Below are 13,535 nucleotides of genomic sequence, written 5' to 3' on the forward strand. Positions count from 1 at the left end.
AATATAAAAGTTTTGTCTCCACTGAAAGTCTGTTATTTAGCCACCTTCATGAATGACCTTAGTTAGATCTTCTGGTTAACTTGTTGGAGTTTCTTCATCAGCACTTGCTGCTTCACCTTGTACTTTGATGTTACAGAGACAGCTTCTTTCCTTCAATTTCATGAACCAACCTCTGCTAGCTTCAAGCTTTTCTTCTGCAGCTTCCTCACCTCTCTGTTTTCAGAGTATTAAAGAGAATTAGGGTCTAGCTCTGGATTAGGCTGTAGCTTAAAGGATATTGTGGATGATTTGATCTTCTATACAAACCACTAAATATTTCTCCATGTCAGTGGTAAAGCTGTTTTGCTTTCTTATCATTCATGTGTGGACTAGCACCTTTAAGTTTCATGAACTTTTCCTTAGCATTCATAGGTTAGGTAACTGTTTGGTATAAGAGGCCTAGCTTTTGGCATATTTTAGCTTTTGACAGGCGTTTCTCACTAAGCTTAATCATATATAGCTTCTGATTTAAAATTATATGTAATTCTTCATTTTACTTTAACTTAGATGCCGTTGCAAGGATATTCATTGGCCTAATTTTGACATTTTTTATGTCTCGGAATGGGGGGCAGAGGAGAGGATGAGAGATGGGGGAAGTGCTCATCAGTGGAGCAGTCAGAAAACACATATTGATTAAGTTTGCCACCTTATATAGACACAGTTCGTGGCACCCCAAAACAATTACAGCAGTAACATCAAAGATCACTAATCACAGATCACCATAACAAATAATATTAATGAAGAAATTTGAAATACTACAAAAATTATCAAACTATTGCACAGAGGCATGAAGTAAGCAAATGCTGTTGGGAAAATGGCACCAACAGACTTGCTCAACAGTATTGCCACAAACTTTCAACTTGTAAAAAATGCAGTATCTGTGCAGAGCGATCAAGCAGAGTACAATGAAATAGGTATGCCTATAATACAGTTTTCCTAAATGATACAGAAGACAGGAAGTGGAGGGAGATAAGAGTCAAAGAGAAACTGATCAGCTCTTCATATTTATATGCATCTCATTACTTAACTATAAACTTCATTAAGGCAGAGGCACCTCTGAGTCCATTTTTAATTCCCTACATTATCTAGTAAGATCTTCAAGAAGTGTTTTCTAAGTGAAACCCAATCATCTGTTGTCCAGCAAAAAAGTACTGTGAAGCAGAAATTTTTGACAAGACCTTTTTTTTTAAAGTTATCCCCAACTTACATGACACCCTGTGCTTCTAACAGAAAGTTAATTAGACAAAACATTCTCCACAAGACTCATTTTTAAGATTAGAGAGTGTGCCCACTGGTCCACTCTTTAGTTAGAAGTTATTAAACTTTCAAAGACTTTTACTTCTCATAACTCAGGGTCTTCAGTTTGCGTATTATCTAAATCCAAAATAAGCTACTTCTTACTATTCACAAATATGGTCTATGCCCATTTGAATTTCTCACCAATCAAGATGCTTTGCTTCAAACTGTGTTCTATTTTGTTCTTGCATCACTACTGAACTTTGAAATTCCCCATGATCAAATCATTAATAATTACTCCTTAAAATTTTCTCATATCTTTCTCATCTACGTCACCAAAATGTTCCAATGTTTTACTCATGAAGATAAAATGCTTCCTCTTAATATTCCATACAAAACCAATAATTTGTTTTTCCATTATATTTATTGCTGGCATAACACAAATGCCTCTCTGAAGACCACAGCTTAGTCAAATTACAGAAGTTTCCATCTCAAATAGGTTGCCCAGTGGTCACCCATAATTTAAAGGTAAATCATCTCAACAGTGAAAGGAATCTCACTTCTCTTTTAGATATCAGTTGGGTAAACCTATTCTGGAATAATCTCTGTGTCGAAGTAACAGAATCTGACAGACTCCTTCTGGGAGATAATGTGGTAAGTACAGTAGAAACAGTCTTGGACAAGGACCCAAAATACATGGCTTTTAGTTAAGTTGATACACATGGTTTCACAAATAAAAATGCTCTAAGGGTACCACAGAGCAGAAATCTGAAATCATGACTCTGCTAGAAAATTAAGAACACATGATTGCTGTAGCTCTCATTCCAGCATTCATATTTACTACCTCTGAGATTTTGCACAATTTATGTCACCATTCCCCTATCTTATCTGTACAGTGGAAATCATATCTACCTTAGGACCCAGAGCACCTGTTATCCTAACACAGGAAATGAGGGTTTCCTCTCATTCCTCTTTGTGACTGTCCTAGCTCACACTGGCAAAAATTGCACTACTCCACTCCCTACCTCTCAAAGTAACATATAAATACTGTCTTAGACTAGCTTTGCACTCTTGGATCTCTCTTTGGCTCTCCCCCGACCCTCCTTTCTTTCTTTACCACTTTTTCTTCTTCATTTGCTCCCTTGTCAATCTTCTTCTGAAGGATGAGCTGAACATCAGCTGGGCCTTTCTCATTCATAAGCACATGGCAATGGAAAATATCACCAGTGTTCTATTTTTCTTGCTAAAATACTTAACATTTTACTAGTTTGCTCAAAGAAAAGCAACAAATTAACCCAGGCTAGACTCATGTTTTCTGTCTACAATGTTCCCATAAAATTCACAGTCTGCATGGTTTTCTTTAATGCCTCATCCAAAACTTTCCCATTCTGAAATACTATCTAGTTATTTCCCTTGTGTAAGTTCCCAGGTTAAAACTACAACCTGCATTTCTATGGACAAAATTAATATTACTTTAAAATTTTTGAGAATCAAGTCAACTTCCACAAGGCAAGAATTATTTATAGTTAGTCTATACAGGCTTTGAAAGCCTGTTTTAGTAAGTGAACTGTTGTTATTGGGCATTTATTTACTTAAGACATTTTTGCCATTATAAATGTCTCAAAAATAAGATACAAACATTGGACACAGTAAAACTACTTATCTTCCCACGTGATCCTAGGTTCTCTGATTTCCTTTCTTTGTGCTCACTGCACTGGGAAATTAATATGATCACATCTCTTGAACCACTGGTGGAATTACACAATGGCTTTCAAATATTAGTTTAAAGATCAGCCTTAAATTAAAATTATTAGTAATTTTTATCATTCACTGTCTATCACATCTTGAATATGAAGAAATTTCTTTCTCCGTAAGTTATCACTTCTCTATGACCTTGAATGACATTATCAGCCTCTTAATCCTACCAGCTCAAAGATTACAGTGGATTCTACTTCAATCTTTAATCTTCTTACTCAAGAAGGGAGCCATTCCTGGAATTAAGATCAGGTTATAAAACCCACCCTATCACCCCTAGAATAAATTCCTTACCATGGAGTACAAAGTTCAAGATCCTAAGTGATATGGGTTCTGCATGTTTCTCTGGCCTCATCTCCTACCATTCATTACTATAACCCCAGTGACACTATCCTCCTTTCCATTCCCATACTATGGATGGCTATCTCCTTGTTATGCAAGCCTCAGCCAAAATGTCACCTTCTAAAAGAGAATTTCTCTGCCATTTGACCTCTTGCCAACCTGTGGTTTCATCAGCTGCTTCTATTTTTGTCAGAAAACTCATTTTGTTTACTTGTTGACTGTCTTCCCCAAAGGCGCACTCGCCACACATACACACATACACAAACACACACATTTGAATGCAGTCCACAAGAGTGAGAGGTTGTTTTATCCTCAGTTGTTTTCTAAGTACCCACTAAACCTAATGGAGAAAACCCCAGGTCACATTATTTCCTCCCAGGATACTCTGTACTTTGTCTTTACACTCTCTCACCACACAGCATTCGTCAGGTTCTGTCTACCACCACAGACTGTAAGTTCAAAGAGAATATGAAATCCCTCTGTCCCACTGACCACTACTTCTCCACAACCCAGAATCAGATTTGAAATAACAGGCACTCAATAAATATTTGGGGGAGGGAGGGAAGAAAGGAGAGGAGAGAAGGAGGGAGAGAAGGAGGGAAAGAAGGATGTTGGGAAGGAAGGAGAGGAGAGAAGGAGAGAAGGAAAGAAGGAAAGGAAGGAAGGAAGAAAATAGTCACCTAAGACATAGAAATACCTGCCAATGAAATATATAAGTCTCTCCCATATGTTTAACAATATAGTCAGATGTCATTTTTATTTTCCTAGTTGAGTAAGTTGCTTTCTAATTATATTGACCACCTCAGGGAAATCTTTGAGTCCTTCCATACCCACATACTACTTACACATAAGGTATCCTGATGCCGTGTCCTCAATGTTTGGACAGAAAATGCACAGCTGACCCAGAGATTGCCATTTGGAGACTGGCTAACAGATGGTGAGATAATCTCAGTGAGAACTCAGCCCATTGTGGGGACTAGGAAAGCATTCTAAAATAGATGGTGATTAACTGATCTCTCTCCCTTTGGGGGAGAGATTTGAATTAAGTGTTTAAAAAAAAAAAGGGTCAGAGAGTAATGTCAGGAGTAGTAGATGCAGAAATAGCAAGTAATGTCAACCTAATGATGACATGTGGAATAGGTTTCTGGGGTTTGTAAGCCTCAGAGTGACAGAAGTATTAACAGTATCCTAAAAAATTTGTCTCCTTGAGGACTGAATGTTTGGTGGTTGAAATTGTCTCTTGCTTCCTTATTTCCCAGAGTACCATTACAATAAACTCCATTAAGTAAGGTAATCTGAGCTTGTCTCTTTCTCTTAGAAGTTAAAAGAACCTAAAAGATAAGAATTTCCTCAAGCAAGTAATGGGATAAAACGTAAGAATCAAGACCAAAAAGTCAGGGGAAAAAAAAAAAAAGCAGAGATATGGACTAAGTCTTTAGGCTATCAAGAACAAACCTCTAGTGAAAAGAACTGGTGGACAAACAACTTATAGTATTTTGAGTTATTCAGAGTTGTCTCTATAAGTTCTACCTGCTTGTTTGGCTATTTTTAATACTCACTTGAAGACTAAATCTTCTTTTTAAAGAGTTCTTTAAAATTTTGTTTGATGAGGTATGAGTTTACACCAGTCAGAACAGCCATCATTAAAAAGTCTACAAAAAAAAAAAAAACAAAAACGGGGGTTCCCATTGTGGCTCAGCAGTAATGAATCCGACAAGTAACCATGAGGATGCGAGTTCAATCCCTGACCCCACTCAGTGGATTAAGGATCTGGCATTGCCATGAGCTGTGGTGTAGTTTGCAGATGCTGCTCAGATGCTGCATTGCTGTGACTGTGACAGAGGCGGGCAGCTGCAGCTCCAATTTGACCCCTAGCCTGAGAACTTCCCATATGCCATACAGGTGGTTCTAAAAAAAAAAAAATCCTACAAAAAACAAATGCTGGAGAGGATCTGGAGAAAAGGGGCCCCTTCTCTACTGTTAGTGGGAATGTCAATTGGTGCAACCACTATGGAAAATAGTATGGAGGTTCCTTAAAACAACTAAAAATAGAGTTTCCATACGATCCAGCCATCCCATTTCTGGACCTATATCCAGAGAAAACTCAGTTCAAAAAGATACATGTACCCCAATATTCATAGTACCACTATTTATAATAGCAAAGACATGGAAGCGATCTAAATACCCATCAACAGAGGAATGGATAAAGAAGATGTGATACATATGTACAATGGAATATTACTTGGCCATAAAAAAGAATAAAATCATTACATTGGCAGCAACGTGGATGGACACAGAGATTATTATACTAAGTGAAGTAAGTCAGAAAGAGAGATAAATACCATATGATATCACTTACATGCAGAACTAAGATATGACACAAATGAACTTATTTATGAAACAGAAACAGACTCACAGATATAGAAAACAAAATTACAGTTACCAAAGGGAAAAGTGAGTAGAGCAGGGATAACTTAGTAGTTTAGGATTAACAGATACAAACATGATACAACACGATGATCTGATACACATATGCAGAGTGAAATGATGACTACAACCAAGCTAATTAACATATCATCTCTTCACATACTTTCTACTTTTGAGTGTGATAAGTGAACCTAAAATCCATTCTCTTAGTATATTTTTAGTGTTCAGTAGGGTATCATTAAGTATAGTCATCATGCCTGCACATTAGATCTCTAGACTTGTTCATCCTATGTAACTGCAATATTATACCCTTTAACCAACCTCTCGGCCATTTCTGCTCTCATTCACACACACACACACACACACACACACACACACTCGCACCCACATAGCACCTGATAATGATATTTCTACTCTCTGCTTTTATAAGTTTAATTTTTTTTAGATTTTACGTGTAAGCAAGATCATATAGTCTGTGTCTTTCTCTGATTTATTTCACTTAACATAATGTCCTCCAAGCTCATTCACATTCATCTCTCATTTTATTAGACTCCTCACCAGCATCTAACACTTTCTTCCCAAAACATTATTACTTTTAATTTGAATTTCTCGAATAATTAGTGATGTTGAGCATTTTTTCATGTGCCTGGTGGCCATCCATATATCTTCTTTGGAGCAATGTCTATTTAGGTCCTCTACCCATTTTTTTAATTGGATTTCTTGTGTTTTTGTTGTTGAGTTGTATGCGTTATTTATATATTCTGGAGATTAAGCCCTTGTTGATTGCATCATTTGCAACTGTCTTCTCCCATTCTTTAGGTTGTCTTTTCATTTTATGATTTCCTTTGCTGTGCAAAAGCTTGTAAGTTTGTTTAGGTCCCATTTATTTATTTCTGTTTTTATTTCTATTACCTTGGGAGACTGACCTAAGAAAACATTTGTATGGTTTATGTCAAGAATGTTTCACCAACGTTCTCTTCCAGGAATTTTATGGTGGAAAATCAAAACTACAATGAGGTACCACCTCACACCAATCAGAATGGCTATCATTGGAGTTCCTGTTGTGGCTCAGTGGTCAACAAATCTGACTAGGAACCATGAGGTTGTGGGTTTGATCCCCGGCCTCGCTCAGTGGGTTAAGGATCCGGTGTTTCCCTGAGCTGTGGTGTAGGTCTCAGACGCAGCTCAGATACTGAGTTGCTGTGGCTCTGGTGCAGGCTGACAGCTACAGCTCCAATTAGACCCCTAGCCTGGGAATCTCCATATGCCGTGGGTGCAGCCCTATAGAAGACAAAAAGACAAAAAAAAAAAAAAGAATGACTATCATTAATAAGTCTACAAATTACAAAAGCTGGAGAGGGTGTAGAGAAAAGGGAACTCTCCGATACTGTTGGTGGGAATGTAAATAAATTGGTACAACCATTATAGAAAACAGTATGCAGGGTCCTCATAAAACTAAATACATAGCTACCATATGGGAGTTCCCGTCGTGGCTCAGCAAAAATGAATCTGACTAGCATCCATGAGGATGAAGGTTCAACCCCTGGCCCCACCCAGTGGGTTAAGGATCCGGCATTGCCATGAGCTGTGGTACAGGTAGCAGATGTGGCTGGAAGCCCGAGTTGCTGCGGCTGTGGTGTAAGCTGGCAACTACAGCTCCGATTCAACTCCTATCCTGGGAACCTATGTGCTGCAGGTGTGGCCCTAAAAATACAAAAAAGACAGAAAAAAAAAGAACTACTGTATGATTTAGCAATCCAACACCTGGGCATATATCCAAAGAAAACTGTAATTCAAAAAGACTTATGCATCCCTGTGTTCAACTCAGCACTATTCACAATAGCCAAGACATGGAAACAACCTAAATGTCCATCGACAGATAAATGGATTAAGATGTAATACATATATATACAATGGAATACTACTCAGCCATAAAAAAATGCCATTTCCAGCAACATGGATGCAACCAGAGATTCTCATACCAAGTGAAGTAAATCAGAAAGATAAATACCATATGATATCACTTACCTGTGGAATCTAAAATATGACACAAATGCGCCTATCTACAAAACAGAAACAGGGAGTTCCCATTGTGGCTCAGCATGTTAAGAACCCAACTAGTATCCATGAGAATGTGGTTCAACCCCTGGCCTTGCTCAGTGGGTTAAAGGATCCAGCATTGCCACAAGCTGTGGCATAGGTCATGGATTCGGCTCAGATCTAGTTTCTGTGGCTGTGGCATAGGCTACCAGCTGCAGCTCCGATTTGCCCCTAGCTTGGGAACCTCCACATGCCTCAGTTGTGGCCCTAAAAAGACAGAAAGGAAGGTAGGAAGGAAGGGAGGGAAGAAGGGAGGGAGGAACAGACTCACAGACATACAGAACAGACTTGTGGTTGCCAAAGGGGAGGGAAGAAAGAGTGGGAAAGACTGGAAGTTTGGGGTTGGTAGATGCAAACTAGCACATTTAGAATGGATAAGCAATGAAGTCCTGCTGTACAGCACAGGGAACTATATTCAATCTCTTGGGACAAACCATGATGGAAGATAATATAATATGTATATACATGTGTGTGTGTATATGTATATATGTGTGTGTGTATATATACACACACGTATATATATATGTATATAGGTGTGTGTATGTGTGTGTATATACATGTCTGTATGTATGTACGTGTGTATATAAGTGTGTGTGTGTATGTATATATGTATATGTGTGTATATATATGACTAGGTCATTTTGCTATACAGCAGAATTGGCAAACACTGTAAATAAACTATAATTTTAAAAAAGCTCTTACTTTGCCTTACTTAATATGACAGGCTCCTAGTTTGTCCCCTACCTCTCTGCTCACATTCCATTCTACTTGCTTTTAACGTTTCATCAACTTCCTAATCAGCCTTTAAATGTTCTAGTTTCCAGGTCCTTCCCTCGCTAGACTTTCTTCTTTCTCTGGACCATACAACCTGGGGTCTCAATTATCTCTCATTTTTCTAACATTGTCCAAATATATTTCTATCTTCAGCTAGACCATTCTCTGAACTCCTGGCCATAGAACTGCTTTCTTGACATCTTTGTCTGAAGATCTCAAAGGTCCTCAGATTCAACATATCCAAACTCATGATCTTCCCCTTGAAACTAGTCCTTTTCCAGTGACCTGATGTCAGTGAATGGCACCGCCATTTATCCAACTGCTTAAACCAAAAATCAAAACATTAAATATGACTCCTACTCTCCAACATCTTCTGCATCCAATATATACCTAGATGTGTTAATTTTTTTAATGTTCTAAATATCTCCTGCATACACCCACTTCCTCCATCACCACTTAATTCCAAGCTGCCCTTATCGCTCACGTGGATCCCTCCAATAACTTCCTAATTGGTCTTTCTATATCCACTGGGATCCATTCTCCCCCAAGCCACCAGAGTGGGCTTTTCCAAATGTAAATCTCATCATATCAACTCCAGCTGAACACATTACTACAGTTTCACAATTTTCGCTGGATGAAGATCAACATCTTTATGATAGCTTCTACATCCATGCCTAGCCTAGCCTTCTGCTATGACTATAGCCTCACCACATATCCCTCTTTCCATCAGTTGTCATATTCTTCCTTAAGTTCCTCAAATAAGCCATGCTCCTTTCCACCTCAAAGCCTCTGCATTACACTGTCTGTTTTACCTAGGATGCTCTTCTCTCTATCCTTCTTATTCTTCATATTCTTTGAAGCTTAGCTCAAATTTCACCCAGGGAATTCTTTTCTAACTATTAGATGAGGAAATGGTCCTGTTACACAATCCCATAGGACTCAGTATTTTTTGAGCAGATGATAGCAGCATTCAGAATGGAATAAAAACACAGGAAAAATCACAACTCTGATGGCTCTGTATAAAGAGTTACCATAACTGCCCAGACTTTTAGGAAAAAGAGAAGGACTTTTTATCTTGTTTAAAGTCTTGTTTTCAACCTCAATTACAAGCAACTAAACCAATATCTAATCAATATGTCCTACTAATTAATAAACTTAACAGGTGAGTATTTCTTGGAAGAGTGACATAAAAAGAAATTGCCACATGAATTCTTCCTAACCAATAGGACTTTGCCCAGAAGAAAGTTAAGAAAGAAAAAAAAGAAATGTAGAGTCAATATAAAAGAAATACAGAGCAGCAAGAAAAATGCCATCTACTTCAAACTTTGTTCAGCCTTGCCCAAGTCAACCAATGCCCACCTTATAACTGAAATTTGTCATCAAAATACTTCATCAAACACACCACCATCCCAAGCTCACATTTTAATCCTCCTTTCTATTTCAGTCTTTTAAAAGCCTCAAGATCCTTAAAGAATTCATCTGCCTCCAGTTCATTTTGGTCATCCACACCCTTTTCCCCCTTCCTCATTAACCTTGCACCTTGCCTCACCCAAAATTCCAGTTACATGCCCATTTCAGACATGAGGCATTGGTGGGAGGAAAAAAAAAATTAGTCTTTATCATTTAAGCCAAATAGCAAAGTCCCATAAATCTATCCCACCCCAGGCCACCACTGGCCTTTCAGAGGCTGTTTACATATGCATTATGGTAACTGCTGCCAGGACATAGGGTGTGTGGGACCCACCCCCATGCCTATTCCCAGACTCACTACAAGATATTTGGAAGGTTTTCCCTGCATCTGCTAAAACCAAGTTGGAAATATCCCTGTCTATGACTTCTTTCACCTGCATGCTTTGCTTACTTATCTTTCTCTCAATACTTTTTTAAACCATTTTTTTACTGAAGTATAGTTAATTTACAATTTTGTGTTAGTTTCAGATATACAGTAAAGTGATATATAGATACAGATAGATATAGATACACACACACATTCTCTTTCAGTATCTCTGTCTCTGTCTCTCTCTCTCTCTCAGATTCTTTTCCATTATAGGAGAAGGACAAATCAGGGCCTGCCAGCTTGGGAACCAGTGCTCCCAGCTTCAAAGCAAACCAACTTTCAGCCAGACCATAGTGCCACTCAACCTGTGCCAGAATCCACAGGACACTGCCCAAACCAGATAGCATTGTCACATGAGTGATGTGGAGGTGCAAGAAACCTATAATAACTTCTTCAAGGAAGTGTTCACAGAACTTTAGGAGAAATACAGGGATATTGAAGAGATGAATGTGTGTGACAACCTGGGGGAATCACCTCTTTGACAGTGTTTATGTCAAGTTTTGGTACAAGGAGGATGCAGAGCAAGCAGTGGCTGAACTCAGTAACTGCTGGCTCAACATGCAGGCTGCACATGCCAAGTTGTCTCCCATCACTAACTTCCGGGAGTCATACTGCCCACAATATGAGATGGAGAACGTATCCACAGTGGTTTCTGCAACTTCTTAGACCTGTGACCCATCTCCTGCAAATTCTAGTGGCAGCTTGATGGACAGGAACCCAGGTGCAGCTGAACCCCAAGATCCTATACCAGCCATCATCCTCAAGAAAGAAATGGACAATGGTCCCCAGACAACTGGCATGACTATTTCTGGGACCCTGACCCCCTCGCCCTCCATCCCTGGCAGGCACAGATGTTCCTGGCCAGGACATCTCTTCAAAGCTCCCTCAACTCTCCAGCAACATCTTCTCCAGGCTCTGGATCTTCGTGATGCAATATTTGCAACAGGGACCTTTTCTTACCGCCCCTTCCCTAATAAAGTTCTGTGCTGAAGTTTAAAAAAAAAAAAAAAAGTCCATACCTCAATTCAAATCACTTGCTGAGAGATTAAACCATGGGCAGAATAAGAGTAGCTAGAAAAGCAGTTCATGCCATTGATATAACTAGATATTATCCCTCCTAAAAAAATCCACTAGTCTTTTTAAAAATTAATTGATCCATTCACAAAAGCAATAGGACAGAATCAATGAGAGAAGCTGTAAAATATATAAAATAATAAGGTAAATACATTTTTTTTTCTTTTTAGGGCCATACCTGCAGCATACTGAAGTTTCTGTGCTAGGGGTCAAATCAGAGCTGCAGCTGCACCACAGCCACAGAAACACAAGGATCTGAGCCACATCTGCAACCTACACTGCAACTAAGGCAACACCAGATCCTTAACCCACCAAACGAGGCCAGGGATCAAACCCACATCCTCATGGACACCAGTGAGGTTCTTAACCCGCTTAGCCACAAAGGGAACTCCTATGTATTTTTTTCTTAGTGGTTAATCTTTATATGTAAATGTCAAAATTTTGGGAGTAAAATACTTATAAAATGAAGAGAAGAAAAATTAGTATATTTCTGATGATGTCAACTTTATATCCTCACATTGCTACAGCATTTTATTGCCTATATCATGTTGCTCATGTGGTATGATTTAATGTAGAGATAAAGCATTGTCTACTCAAATACAGCCCCCTCTGCCATCACCAAGTGAAATAAAATCCAATATTCCAACATAGGAAATTAATTTCTTTAGCTCAAAATGATTGCATTTTTAAGAGATCCCTATTAAAATTATTCCACTTGCATATCGCTTTATTTGCATAAAATAATTGTATTTAATTCTGACCACAAACTAGTGAAGCAGACATCGCTGACCTCATTTTAAAATAAGAACGGGGTCATATGGAAGTTCTATGTATAGATTTCTAAGGTATCTCCAAACTGTTCTCCATAGTGGCTGTACCAGTTTCCATTCCCACCAGCAGTGCAGGAGGGTTCCCTTTTCTCCACAGCCCCTCCAGCACTTGTTATTTGTGGATTTATTAATGATGGCCATTCTGACTGGTGTGAGGTGGTATCTCATGGTAGTTTTGATTTGCATTTCTCTTATAATCAGCGATGTTGAGCATTTTTTCATGTGTTTGCTGGCCACCTGTAAATCTTCTTTGGAGAAATGTCTATTCAGGTCTTTTGCCCATTTTTCCATTGATTGATTGGCTTTTTTGCTGTTGGGTTGTATAAGTTGTTCATATATTCTAGAGATTAAGCCCTTGTCGGTTGCATCATTTGAAACTGTTTTCTCCCATTCTGTAAGTTGTCTTTTTGTTTTCTTTTGGGTTTCCTTTGCTGTGCAAAAGCTTTTCAGTTTGATGAGGTCCCATGGGTTTATTTTTGCTCTGATTTCGATTGCTTTGGGAGACTGACCTGAGAAAATATTCATGATGTTGATGTCAGAGAGTGTTTTGCCTATGTTTTCTTCTAGGAGTTTGATGGTGTCCTGTCGTATATTTAAGTCTTTCAGCCATTTTGAGTTTATTTTTGTGCATGGTGTGAGGGTGTGCCCCGCAATCCCACTCTTGGGCATCTATCCGGACAAAACTCTACTTAAAAGAGACACATGCACCCGCATGTTCATTACAGCACTATTCACAATAGCCAGGACATGGAAACAACCCAAATGTCCATCGACAGAGGATTGGATTCGGAAGAGGTGGTATATATACACAATGGACTACTACTCAGCCATAAAAATGAATGACATAATGCCATTTGCAGCAACATGGATGGAACTAGAGAATCTCATACTGAGTGAAATGAGCCAGAAAGACAAAGACAAATAGCATATGATGTCACTTACAACTGGAATCTAATATCCAGCACAAATGAACATCTCCTCAGAAAAGAAAATCATGGACTTGGAGAAAAGACTTGTGGCTGCCTGATGGGAGGGGGAGGGAGTGGGAGGGATCGGGAGCTTGGGCTTATCAGACACAACTTAGAATAGATTTACAAGGAGATCCTGCTGAATAGCATTGA

At 38.7% G+C, this 13,535-nt stretch overlaps 1 pseudogene; it reads left to right on the plus strand.

Moving 5' to 3' along the window:
- Window positions 1-853: 853 nt before the first annotated feature.
- LOC125138120 (splicing factor U2AF 26 kDa subunit-like) lies at window positions 854-11,439 on the plus strand (annotated as a pseudogene).
- The last annotated feature ends 2,096 nt before the right edge of the window (window positions 11,440-13,535 follow it).

The sequence above is a fragment of the Phacochoerus africanus genome, chromosome 1 (assembly GCF_016906955.1).
Source record: "Phacochoerus africanus isolate WHEZ1 chromosome 1, ROS_Pafr_v1, whole genome shotgun sequence".
Taxonomy (NCBI): domain Eukaryota; kingdom Metazoa; phylum Chordata; class Mammalia; order Artiodactyla; family Suidae; genus Phacochoerus; species Phacochoerus africanus.